The sequence below is a fragment of the Motacilla alba genome, chromosome 1A, assembly GCF_015832195.1.
Source record: "Motacilla alba alba isolate MOTALB_02 chromosome 1A, Motacilla_alba_V1.0_pri, whole genome shotgun sequence".
Taxonomy (NCBI): Eukaryota; Metazoa; Chordata; class Aves; order Passeriformes; family Motacillidae; genus Motacilla; species Motacilla alba.
Genome location: NC_052031.1, coordinates 70,376,365 through 70,386,333, shown reverse-complemented (window position 1 = coordinate 70,386,333; position 9,969 = coordinate 70,376,365).

The following is a 9,969-nucleotide window of genomic DNA, read 5'->3' as shown; positions in this document are numbered from 1 at the left end:
TAGATGATACTGAAAAGCGTGACTCTTGTTGAAAAGGGAATTATCCCCACCAGCCCAGGCTTTCTCTGGGATGTTTGGTAGTGCAACACAATTTCACTGCCTGGAATGAGGACGGTGCATCACAGGAACGTTATAAATTTCAATTTCCTGACCTGACTGTTGACATGCTAATTCTGAGAGTAAATCCAAACTTGTCCTTCAGTTTGACCACTTTGGAGAGCCAGTCCTGAGGATCAGTCAGTCAGGATCTCACAGTTTAAGCCACTCTCCAGGGCTGGGGAAGTGTCTGAAAAAAAAAAAACAAACCACTGAGCCATGAAACATGGCAGGCCTGGTTTGTAACTCCTTTTAAGAGCTGGCCTCTTGTCTCTTCCCTTCCTTTCTCTCCCTCCCAAAATACTGAGCTTTCCCCCTCCCCAGGGGCGTTCCTCTTCCAGGGGAACCTGGCAGGACTGGTCCATGCTGAATGCCTGCTCTGCTCGCTCTGTTGAGAGCAGGGGCAGCACAGGAGCAGCAAGGGGGAGCTCAGGGAGGAGATCTGGGGGTGCTCTGCCCTTCAGCAATGTCTGAATCACAAACCAGCTTTGGGATCAAATCGGGCTTTGCCACTCATCCAGGTCTGCAGCAGCTTGGACAGGAAGAGAGGGGTTTGGAAATAGAACACATTTACAAGAACACCTTCCAAGTGAGGGGCTCCAAAATAGCATTCTCCTTTATAACCTGATTGAAATAATCAGCACACAGTCAAGCACAGTTTGTTGGTTGCACTCAAAGCAAAACACGCTTCCAGCTGTGAGAGATAATTACTATTTATTGACTGGCTTTTGAGGACTTTCATGCTATATTTAGTTTTAGGGCTGTTTGGGGTTTTTATTTGCATCAGAGGCATTGATGAGAAAGGCTGCTGCTTAGAGCAGTCAGCTGCCTTCTCATGATTAACCTCTTATTTCACTTCAGAATATGTTTCACCTGCAAATGTGCTGGGAAATCAAAATTAATCCTGGGCAAATTCCCACAAGTGCCCCGTTGAACCAGTAACTGCATTCATCAGCATTCCCCACTGATAGCCTTTTGTTCTTGTGTGGTGGTGGGGGTTTTATTTGAGCATCCTCCCAAAGACCAGAAAGGACAGTTAATTATAACCATCTTGCTGCAGAGGGGTGATTTTAGAAGGGGCTGTAGCAGCTGGAACCAGCGTTCTATCCACTTAAGTGTTCCTACTGCCTTCAGTGACCTGCACAGAGGCAGGATCAGAAACCAAAAAACAAGCACAGAAGAGTTTTAACCCCTTCTTCTCCAACAGTTACAGTAGGGCCACATTCTCAAGCCCAGAATTTCTAAATCTCTTCCAGGACAATTTTCTTGAGTGCAATTTCTGTTAGCCTTCATCTTTATTTCATTTGGAGGTGGCTTCAAATGGGACTCAAGGTCTGTGAAGGCACTGAGGGAAACTGGCTGTCCGTGCTCTGCTTTCTTCCACTTTGGTGTGATGTGAGGACAGTGCAACCTGAACGATGCAAAAAAATGCAGTGGCACACAGGAGAGGTCAGCCTGCAGCTCTGGTGCCACAACTCTGGCAGCTGCAGGCACACAGAAAAGGAAAAAGGCACAAAGAAGGAACAGTGGATCAAAATAATCAAAAGGTTTCGCTAAAATATTCTTTCCTCAATCAAGATGTTTTCTCTCTGGAGCTGGGCCTGAAGTTTAAGTCACCTAAAAGTGGAGCATTTCATTTTGAGGCAAACAATGTCGCAACTGAAGCGCTGAAAACAAATTTTTTCCCCCCCTCATTTTGTTTTGTTTTCACTGAATGGCTCCAAAGATGTCTTCAGACAAATCCAAAACAGTTCTCATCTCCCCCAGCCTGCTGAATATATTCATTAGGGTCCCAAATGGTCTCATCACAGCATGCCAATTGCAAAACTCATCCCCTGTCTTTAAAGGGAAGCTGTGGAGCACACATAGAATTAAAATAGCCAGAAAGAAGCAGCAAGATCAAGCAATAATAATGTCAACTGTTTGTAAAAGGTGCAGGAGCACTGGGCACCAAAGAGGATTGAAAAGCTAGGATTGCCCATGATTTTAAGGATTCTTGGAATCTACAGGAAGAGTCAGTTTAATATGTCCTCCTTGTGAATTTGGGGTGTGGAATCAGACAATATATTGTAAAAATACATCTTTAGAGAAACATTGCTATCAGCAGGGTAACCTCGCAGTCCACCACATATTCTACATTTCCATTTTCGGTATACAGCCAGGAAAACACAGAGAAGTAATAAGAGTCAATTTAGGACTACTTTAAGAAGACTGGAGTCATTATACAGGAGTATTTTTCTGCACTGAATGCAGAGATGGGAGCAATAAAGAGAAGAAAGAGTTGCAAAACAGCATTCTTGCTTTTAAAAGTGAAAAATAAATTAATTTTGCAGAAGATTTAAGCATCAGACAAATAGGGAGCTGATCCCTCCTTACCATGAAGACTGAAATGCTGACTGTCCTCTGGGTTACCGTAGCCAGAGAGGTTTATTAGCAAAATAAAATCCCAATTGTAATTTCCCATCCGAGGGTCCAGGCAGCATGCCCGTCTACAAACCAGGTGCTGCTTTGAGAAGGATTAAATTCTGTCTCTTCTTGAATTCAATGGAGGCCTTTTTTTAACTTCAGTGGGAGAAGAACTAGACCAATGAAGAAAATCACATCCTGAGACAGAGTGAGATCAAAAGATTCTCAACACTGTGAAAATCCACAGAATTCACAGAATGACTAGGTGGGAAGAGACCTTCAAGATCATCAAGTCCAACCCAAATTAGCATATTATTTTTAAAATTAAATTGAACATATTATTAAAATTGCTGGAGAGTTCGAAATCAGATTCAGGTTGATTTGCAGGGCAAGGGCAGTGGTTGAGTAAGGCATCTTAATGTTTGTAGTTAAGGAGAAAAAGCAGACAGTTTTGAGGCAGAACATGCCATTTGAATAACCACCTTGTCTGAGCTCAACCATGCTTGCACAAGACACTGTGAATAAGTGGATAGGATGAAGCACAAAAAGTGAATAAGATGAAACACAGAGTGAATAAGATGAAACTCGAGGTCACTGGGAAGTTAGGAGTGTTCTAGTGGAGAACATTGTCCCCTCCCAATAACATCTGCCACAGCAGAAAGAGGCAAAAACCTTAAGGCAAATTCTTAAAGATGCCCCATAAAATTGGCTCCAATTTGTTTTATCCCTCCTTAGCAAATCTTAAAAAAAAAACACGAGCAAAAGAAAGAGTCAGGGGGTTGGGTTTTCTCCCCTCTAGTGTCACAGCAGCGTTCAGAGCTGGTTTTCTAACCACAACTGCTGGCATCAAAAGAAATAAGAAATAAGGTTATTAGCTGTGGCCCAGGGCAGTATGGCACTTCTCCACCCTGACAAAATGTGTTACTGATGCAGGGGCAAGATGCACTGCAGGATTGAGAATAAGATGCTGCAGTACAACAAATTCATCCCACTGTTCTCCATTTTTGATCACAGCCACTGTTTTGCTCCCCACCTCTAAAATCCACAGCACAGGCATGCCCAAAAGGAAGCAATTTAAACATTATGAGAGTGGTGGACTTGGCAGTGCTGGGGGGACTTGGTGATCTAAGGGGTCTTTTCCAACCTAAATTATTCTAGTTTTCTGTGATTATGAATGTCACACCATGTAACTCCTTCAAACCAGAAAAAAAAATCTATTCAAATATTCAAAATACTCCATGATACACTCTGGTTTTCATCTGATAAAACTTGTAGAGAAGAATTCATGATATTAATCCAGTTTTCAGTTGGAAGGTGTGTATATCATCACCAGCAACCCCTTCTCAATGCACCATAAAATGAAAAGGTCTGGAGAACAATCTGTTTTCATGATTAGAGGTCAAAGCTGAGCTCACAAGTGTGTCTTGCAGGAGGAACAAGAGAATGGAGAGTTAACTTCACTGCTTGTTCATGCTGTATCTTGCCTTTAAATAAATGACTTGTTCTAATTCACAGTGAAGTCAACTAAACAACTCCCATTGTCTTAAATAATTAATCTAGTCCAGGAAATAATTTCAGAACTTTTCAGCACTGCTAAATTAATTCAAGAAGACGAAGAAAGAAGATAGATTACCCAAGGAAAATATTAAAACTAAATTCCATCTTCTGGTTTCAATGTGAATGCATACGATACTAGCCTGTGACTTTGAAACCCTGGCTGCAGTTCTCAGGCTCCTTAACAGAGCTTAGCTTTTAAAGGAGGGATAGAAATTTTCAATACATCAACTGTGAGCTGGGGCAGCTTTTTCACGAAAAGCACATCTACAGCACGTGGGTTATGGTCCCCTGGGGAAGGCACTGCATCCCATCACCATCAAAGGCTCCTTAGCACGGGACTGTTGTGCAAACTGGAGTTGTGTCACCATCCCCTCCTTCTCCCCGCGTTTTTCCCATGAATGCTGAGGCTGTCACTGCACTCCACATGGAGCTGATTCCTACAGATAAACCCTGGCTGAGCCCTGGCAGGAGCCAGGCCACAGGGGGAATGCACAACAGCAAATTCATCTTCCACAACACGGCAGAGGTCACTCAGGACCTCCACGTGACCAAAACCTCTTCCCTTGCAAATGTGGCTGCAGGATTAGAAGGGCAGGTCAGTCTTGGGTCTGGGCATCTAAATCTCCCCTCTGCCTTTTGAATTGATCAGGCCAGAGCTCATGTTTTTCCCCATAGGGAATGGAGACACCACAATTTATCAACACAAGTGACACAAACACACCAGAATCCTGAAGTCCTGACGTGCAAACAGGTGTTAAATTTACATCAGAGAGAGAAATAAACTTTAAAGATGCACATCCCTGTTTCTGTGTGAACCTCCATGAACTTCCCCCTTGGATTATGCCTTTCTAGCTGTGTTTACAGGAAACTGAAAAATGGCTGTGTGGAAGAACACTACGGAAGAATACTATTTCTTAAGGGCTCAGTTTGCAGATATTATAATGGATAGCTTAACAGATACTTTAATGCCTCTCTGACTAATGCTGTATTTCCTAGTAAATGTATAAATATATCATTGTTAAATAAACAGTCCTCTAACTTCTTGTAATTACACACAGCTGCAAAAACCTGTTTGCTCAAATGTCAGGAAGCAACACAGAACTTTTTGCCTTTTCAGATTTTCCCATAACCCCAAGCAATTTATCCTGAAGCTTAAGATGGCATATATTTATTTTTCCTTTTTTTTTTTTTTTTATAATTAGAAATCAATTTTTATTTTTAAGCTTCCATGGTGCATTCACTAGTAATATACTTATGTTTTGGCCTTTCCTCTGAGATCTTTGACCAGGCAAAGCTTTCACAAAGATTTTACTTAAAGCAAAAATAGTTGGAGGTCAAGGCTGACAATCACAGGTGTCAGCTCCCCGTGATATCCACAGGTTCATTATCTGCAAACAGCTCTGCTATATTTTGCCAATTTAAATCATTGTGCTGCCTGAATTGTCTGAAATGTATTGAGTTTCCAATAGGGGAAAAAAAAAATAAAAGAAGCAGGGTCATAAACCCACAGAAGCCATTTAGAATGAAAGATGGCCCTAAATTAAAGCCTTGATCCAGACTCTTGACTGCACTGAAATTCAGGTCCAAACCTATTCACTCAGAAACTAGTGATGAGAGCCATACAGATATTTTAATACACCTACAATATTTCTATGCATACAACTTTTTGTCTGGCTTCTTTCCTTGGAATGAATGAAATCAGAATCCCGAGTTCAAGCTCTCTATAAAATCTGGGAAATGTTTTATCCACCTCCAGAGTCTGACAGCTTTACCCCCTGTTTGAATTCTATGCCAAATAAGAAGTAAAACTTCTGTTTTCCAAGCAGTCCAAGATTTAAATACTCCAATGTCATTGAAAGGAAAAGAAAATAAAGAAAAACCAAAGATCATAACCAAAATCTCCACTTCGTTAAACTCACTGCAATGTGTTAGAAGAGTTGCTGCTTATCTATTCATTGAATAACACTAATGGGAAGTTTTATTTCTTACTACTCCATTATTAAAAGGGGGTTCATTTCATTAAATTCTGATAGCTCATTTACAAGCATAAAATTTAGGAATAATGAAATCTAAAGACAAAGATAAGCTCTCATCTGTTTTAGATAAGGTGGTCTCTGGGCCAAAAGGAGAAAGCTATAAATATTTTTAAGTTTAGTTGAGCTGTAGAGTTTTAATCTCAACTGATCAGGGGAAAGCTGTGAATTTTGTCTCAGAAGATACTCACATTTTAACTACACAGACTTGTCATTGCCTATCTTCAAACCAACATCTCTGCCACAGAAATGCAGGTCGGACCCGGGAGGGGTCTGAAGGGAAAAGGGAACAGGAAGAAAAGCCTGGGGGACTGCTTAAGACTCTAATCCTGGAGCATCCTCTTTCACTAGCTCCAAAAGTTCACGCATAATGCTCTCTCCACACAGCCCAAGAGGATATGGCTGACAAATTCCAGGTGCAATGAAAACCTTTGGAAAGCATCTCCAAAAAAAAAAGCAAATCTATCCACAAACTCTGATTCTTGACCTCGGTCTTCCCTTGAGAAAGCTGAGCAATCACAGTAAGTACCTAACAAAAATTAATTAGGACTCATTCTCCTGGTGCAAATAGTGAGCAGTAGGAAAATTACAATGGTTTCCAGCAGCTGAAGCACATTTTGATCACAGGGGTTTTCTGTAATAGATAAGCCAGGCACTGTTTTTGTCAGATGCACGGAGAACACAGTGGCTGAAACAAGTTCCAGCTTGTTAATATTCACTAATATATTTCAACAAAATTCCTTCCTCTCTTTGCATTTTGTTTTCGAGAGCAGGCTGAGCAGCATCTTTGTGCTAATATCCAGATTGTCAAATAGGGTTTGTAAACAGAGCTGGAACCTGAAGCAGATGGGAGCCAGCGTAATTGTTAGAGAGCAGGGCTGATGCTCACGTTTCCTGACGCACAGACAAGGGCAGACTGCAGCATTCTGCTCCTGCTGAAGGGCTGGGATTTGGGCCAGGCAGCTGCAAGAGTCAGGTTGAGAGGACAGACAGGCAAAATGATGCTGTGCAAGGGGAATATTGTGTGACTTCCACGATCTGGTGCACACACAGGAACAATGCTACCTCATTGCTATTTTTCACCAGAAAAGGAATCCGGGTTTCTTTCCCCAGATGCTGAACTTTTAGTCTTCCCTCTCTGCTTATCAAAGCTCCAGGGAGCCAGGGCTGCCCACAGCTAGTGAAAGGTCTGCTATTTGCACTCCAGCAGGAACAGGATTTGAAGCTCAGTGCATTAATGGGTCTGGTGAAATACAGAACACTGCAATGGAAGTCCAAGTTCTTTTCCTTCATTCATTATTTTAATCACAACCCCTTTCTTGAACAAGCTGGAGAAAAGGCTAAGGTTCCCTGCTCCAGGGCCAGTGTTTCAGCCCCAATTATCCCTTGCAGAAAATAACCTCAGAGCCATTTCTGTGGATATCCATGCCAGCCATCTCATCAAGGCAGGATGAAAAGCTACCTCAAAAGTCTATTTTGTTCAGACACAGTTTGCCTCAGGAAACAATTTACTGGGCAGAAAGTTCCTGCAGCTAACATGGCCTGTAGTGCTCAGAAACCAACTCTGACACACTTCCCTTCACCAGGGGCTCCCAGAGGAGCTCCCCTACCATCACTTATTGCCATCTGCCTCGCAGACACATGAGCAGTGCATGCTCCTCATCAGCCAAAAGCTCCCAGCTTGATGAGGACCAGATGTTCCTGGGTCTCACAAGACCTCAGCCATGCAGGCACAGCTGGCAGGGCTCTAATTAGGCATGAACAGGTCTCATCTTCCCTTCAACAGCCATTCATCCACTGACCAAGTGGTACACTCAGACACCTTAGAACTTTCAGCTGGCTGCTTGATGTGCTTTGGAGTCAAGAAGAAGGCGGTGTTCTTGTCACAATGTCCCTCCTAAAAGTGTCTGACCTTTAGGACACGTGCCAAGACCCCAGACAGACCCCTTTGGCTCAGGCCTACCCTTTTCTCCAATAAAGCAATGCAGGTGTCCATCAGCTGCTCCCAGTTCTGCTCAGAGCTGGATTACCTTGTTAGAGCTGTATCTCAGCATGGTCCTACTGTGGATGCCACAAACACGTGGGCTTCATCCTCAGAGCACACAGATGGGGCTGGGGCATGGCTGTGGCTTCCAGCAGGCCTGGACAAAGGCTGACAGGAGTTCTGTCAGCCACCACTGAGGAAATAGGTTGTTCTTGCAGACCTCTGGTTTATACAGGGCAGGGTTCTAGGCACTCCCATCAGCTTTCTGGATCAGGGATTTTGATGTGCCTTATCACTGCTGCTGCACTTCTGGCTGCCAGTTGTGGCACTGAATTATTTCTGCAGTGTTAGGATGACCTGGAGAGTGCACTTTTCCCCTGAGCAGGGCAGCCCTTGACACTGCTTATTCCAATTTTATTCATTTCAAGATGAAATTGCCGTAGCCCACTTTGGTTTGAAGAGGTCCCTGAACTCCACCAGAAGCCTTCACAGCTGCAGACCTCAGCCTTTCAGGTGAGGCAAGCTGCCATGAGTGCATAAAGCATAAACTGATCTCCCTCCACAGGGTCATCTGAACCAAAATAATTTTGTTGAAGCCCTGCCTTATTTAAAATGCTTATTATATCACTTCAGCTGCACTGAGAGAGTGAGAACCTGAGGGAGAAGTGACTGCCCAGCCAATTCCCTATCACAAATAACTTGTTTTAAGAGTATGCCAACTGCCTAAGCCCCAGGAACAGCTCTGGAAACGTATCATGGGAGCAGTATGGGCACATATTCTCCACTAACAGTGATGCCAAGAGCCACAACTTGCTGCTAGGAAGTCTCTAATTATTCTAACTTCATGTGTTCTGCTTGATTTTTGTGGTGTGGAGAAACAGAGCATGAGCTCCCTAAGATGCCACAAAACCTTGCTTGGATTTCAGAGCACCTGAGGACAGAGAGGGAAGGATAAGTGCTGTCCTGCACCAGCCTGACAGCTGAGTTCAGCTGACTGCAGAGCTCTGGCTGTCCTGCCATTCCCCCCTGACATTCAAACTTTTGACCAAACTCATCACAACTCCTGGCACTTGGTACACACCATGGGTGTCTGCAAACCAAACCACCTGCCAGCAGGTGCAACCCTTGATTTTCCTCTCTGGAACAGATTTTCCAAGATCTTTTAGTATACTTTATTCCCTTAGCAAGTGAACAGAACCTAGAAACCAGATTGAATAGATCATGACTTTGAAAAATTAATCACACCTTGGTTTCCTTTTGCATGCCATCTCTCCTAGGCATTTGTTCCACTGCTTTTACTGTTCCAGTATTATTTATATTGGGAAAAGTACAAAGAAAGGCATAAAACCAGAGCTGCAAAGCCTGTCAAACCCACTTCCTACAGGTGTAAATGCCTGGGTGAAATTTAAGGAACTGAAGAATTAGGACTGGAGTGTTCAAGCCCTGAATGAAACAGGAACCTGAGCTGGCTGGGGTTGGCTGCAGGATGAACTCTTCAAAACAGAGAGTAACCTTAGCTGCATGCAGGTGTAGTTTCAAAACCTCTACATTTTCATCAAAACAGAAAATTCCATTGCTTGACTCCAACAGGAATAAAGAAACCCAAGCTCCTTGCTCTGTCACAAACATGGAGATATCAAATTTTCAAGGGATGAATACACAGGAAATAACTTTTCTTGTAGAAACTACATAACTGGGGAGATTTGTTACCTGTTGCAGGCCACATTTCAACCATGACAAGAAGACAGGTGTGAAATCAGAGCATGGCATGTAGGACAAAAGCAATTTGCCTCCTCATGGCTCAGCAGATCTGGATTTTCATCAGTGACCTGATCAGCCTGCCCAAACCCTCTCTGGCAGGATGAGAGCCAGTGCTGCTTGAGCTTTGAAGAT